The sequence below is a fragment of the Scyliorhinus canicula genome, chromosome 19 (assembly GCF_902713615.1).
Source record: "Scyliorhinus canicula chromosome 19, sScyCan1.1, whole genome shotgun sequence".
NCBI lineage: Eukaryota > Metazoa > Chordata > Chondrichthyes > Carcharhiniformes > Scyliorhinidae > Scyliorhinus > Scyliorhinus canicula.
In genome coordinates this window covers 105,481,265-105,485,323 of record NC_052164.1, presented here as the reverse complement: position 1 = coordinate 105,485,323, position 4,059 = coordinate 105,481,265, and positions in this window count along the sequence as shown.

Genomic DNA, 4,059 nt, shown 5'->3' with positions numbered 1-4,059 from the left:
ATTTATAAAAATGACAAACAGCAACGGCCCCAGTACAGATCCTTGTGGTACGCCACTCGTAACTGAACTCCATTCTGAACTTTTCCCATCAACTACCACTCTCTGTCTTCTTTCAACTAGCCAATTTCTGATCCACATCTCTAAATCACCCTCAATCCCCAGCCTCCGTATTTTCTGCAATAGCCGACCATGGGGAACCTTATCAAACGCTTTACTGAAATCCATATACACCACATCAACTGCTCTACCCTCGTCTACCTGTTCAGTCACCTTCTCAAAGAACTCGATAAGGTTTGTGAGGCATGACCTACCCTTCACAAAACCATGCTGACTATCCCTAATCATATTATTCCTATCTAGATGATTATAAATCGTATCTTTTATAATCCTCTCCAAGACTTTACCCACCACAGACGTTAGGCTCACCGACCTATAGTTACCGGGGTTATCTCTACTCCCCTTCTTGAACAAAGGGACCACATTTGCTATCCTCCAGTCCTCTGGCACTATTCCTGTAGACAATGATGACCTAAAAATCAAAGCCAAAGGCTCAGCAATCTCTTCCCTGGCTTCCCAGAGAATCCTAGGATAAATCCCATCAGGCCCCGGGGACTTATCTATTTTCACCTTGTCCTGAATTGCCATTACTTCTTCCCTACGCACCTCAATGCCATCTATTCCAATAGCCTGGGTCTCAGCATTCTCCTCCACAATATTATCTTTTTCCTGAGTGAATACTGACGAAAAGTATTCATTTAGTATCTCGCTTATCTCCTCAGCCTCCACACACAACTTCCCACCACTGTCCTTGACTGACCCTACTCTTACCCTAGTCATTCTTTTATTCCTGACATACCTATAGAAAGCTTTTGGGTTTTCCTTGATCCTACCTGCCAAAGACTTCTCATGTCCCCTCCTTGCTCGTCTTAGCTCTCTCTTTAGATCCTTCCTCGCTTCCTTGTAACTATCAAGCGCCCCAACTGAAACTTCACGCCTCATCTTCACATAGGCCTCCTTCTTCCTCTTAACAAGAGATTCCACTTCTTTGGTAAACCACGGTTCCCTCGCTCGACCCCTTCCTCCCTGCCTGACTGGTACGTACTTATCAAGAACATGCAATAGCTGTTCCTTGAACAAGCTCCACATATCCAGTGTGCCCAACCCTTGCAGCCTACTTCTCCAGCCTACACATCCTAAGTCATGTCTAATGGCATCATAATTGCCCTTCCCCCAGCTATAACTCTTGCCCTGCGGGGTATACTTATCCCTTTCCATCACTAACGTAAAGGTCACCGAATTGTGGTCACTGTTTCCAAAGTGCTCACCTACCTCCAGATCTAACACCTGGCCTGGTTCATTACCCAAAACCAAATCCAATGTGGCCTCGCCTCTTGTTGGCCTGTCAACATATTGTGTCAGGAAACCCTCCTGCACACATTGTACAAAGAATGACCCATCTAATGTACTCGAACTATATCTTTTCCAGTCAATATTTGGAAAGTTAAAGTCTCCCATAACAACTACCCTGTTACTTTCGCTCTTTTCCAGAATCATCTTCGCCATCCTTTCCTCTACATCCCTAGAACTATTAGGTGGCCTATAGAAAACTCCCAACAGGGTGACCTCTCCTTTTCTGTTTCTAACCTCAGACCATACTACCTCGGAAGAAGGGTCCCCATCTAGCATCCTTTCCGCCACCGTAATACTGTCCTTGACTAGCAGCGCCACACCTCCCCCTCTTTTGCCCCCTTCTCTGAGCTTACTAAAACACCTAAACCCCGGAACCTGCAACAACCATTCCTGTCCCTGCTCTATCCATGTCTCTGAAATGGCCACAACATCGAAGTCCCAGGTACCAACCCATGCTGCCAGTTCCCCTACCTTATTTCGTATACTCCTGGCATTGAAGTAGACACACTTCAAACCACCTACCTGAACACTGGCACCCTCCTGCGAAGTCAAATCTGTGCTCCTGACCTCTATACTCTCAATCTCCCGTACCCCAAAACTACAATCCAGGTTCCCATGCCCCTGCTGAATTAGTTTAAACCCCCCCAAAGAGCACTAACAAATCTCCCCCCCAGGATATTGGTGCCCCTCAGGTTCAGATGTAGACCATCCTGTCTATAGAGGTCCAACCTTCCCCAGAAAGAGCCCCAGTTATCCAGAAATCTGAATCCCTCCCGCCTGCACCATCCCTGTAGCCACGTGTTTAATTGCTCTCTCTCCCTATTCCTCATCTCACTATCAAGTGGCACGGGCAACAACCCAGAGATAACAACTCCGTTTGTTCTCGCTCTGAGCTTTCATCCTAGCTCCCTAAAGGCCTGCCTGACATCCTTGTCCCCTTTCCTACCTATGTCGTTAGTGCCAATGTGGACTACGACTTGGGGCTGCTCCCCCTCCCCCTTAAGGACCCGGAAAACACGATCCGAGACATCACGTACCCTTGCACCTGGGAGGCAACATACCAAACGCGAGTCTCTCTCGCTCCCACAAAATCTCCTATCTGTGCCCCTGACCATTGAGTCCCCAATTACTAATGTTCTACTCCTTTCCCCCCTTCCCTTCTGAGCAACAGGCACAGACTCCGTACCAGAGGCCCGTACCCCATGGCTTACCCCTGGTAAGTCCCCTCCCCCACAAGTATCCAAAACGGTATACTTGTTACTCAGGGGAACGACCGCAGGGGGTCCCTGCACTGACTGCTTCTTCCCAGTCCCTCTTACAGTTACCCATCTATCTCCAGTCTTTGGTGTAACTACTTCCCTGAAGCTCCTATCTATGACCCCCTCTGCCTCCCGAATGATCCGAAGTTCATCCAGCTCAAGCTCCAGGTCCCTAACACGGTTTTTGAGGAGCTGGAGTTGGGTGCACTTCCCACAGATGAAATCAGCAGGGACACTGAGGGCGTCCCTCACCTCAAACATTCTGCAGGAGGAGCATTGTACTGCCTTCCCTGACATCACCTCTAGATTTAAAAAAAAAAACAAGAAAAAGAAAAAGAAAGGAAGAGCTTACCTGATATTCCCTCAAATCCTGCTGCCGCTGAAAGGTAAGCAAATTTAAAGGCACTCACTCACCTTCACGACAGGCCCCTGCTCCCGCTTCCCAACCACCGTGGTTTTTTTTTTTGGTTAGAGGAGGAGGTAGGGTGAGAAACACTGACGAAGTGTTTCGGGTTTAACTGTCACTTGACAACAGCCCTTCCACAAACCACCTTCAAATTAGGCTGACTGCACTGCACGTATGCAAATTTCCCCAGAACAGCTGATCAGTAGCTCTGCTCTGCTGCCCTCTGCTGGATGCTTGCCTTCACTCAAACTCCTTGGGTCTCCTTCGCAGGTTCACCTTCAAATTAGGCTGACTGCACTGCACGTATGCAAATTTCCCCAGAACAGCTGATCAGTAGCTCTGCTCTGCTGCCCTCTGCTCAATATAGTCAAACAAGGTTTGCATTGAACAAATCGTTGCCGGGATTTAAATTAAATAATTCACATTTTTCCCTGTACCAAAGATTTTTGCTCAATACTGTCTCTTGGAAATTTTCTCTCTCACAGTATTACTGTAACACAGCCTCTCTCACAGTATTACTGTAACACAGCCTCTCTCACAGTATTACGGCAACACAGCCTCTCTCACAGTATTACTGTAACACAGCCTCTCTCACAGTATTACTGCAGCACAGCCTCTCTCACAGTATTACTGTAACACAGTCTCTCTCACAGTATTACTGTAACACAGTCTCTCTCACAGTATTACTGTAACACAGCCTCTCTCACAGTATTACTGTAACACAGCCTCTCTCACAGTATTACGGCAACACAGCCTCTCTCACAGTATTACTGTAACACAGCCTCTCTCACAGTATTACCGTAACAGCCTCTCACAGTATTACTGCAACACAGTCTCTCTCACAGTATTACTGTAACACAGTCTCTCTCACAGTATTACTGTAACACAGCCTCTCTCAGTATTACTGTAACACAGCCTCGCTCACAGTATTACAGTAACACAGCCTCTCTCACAGTATTACTGCAGCACAGCCTCTCTCACAGT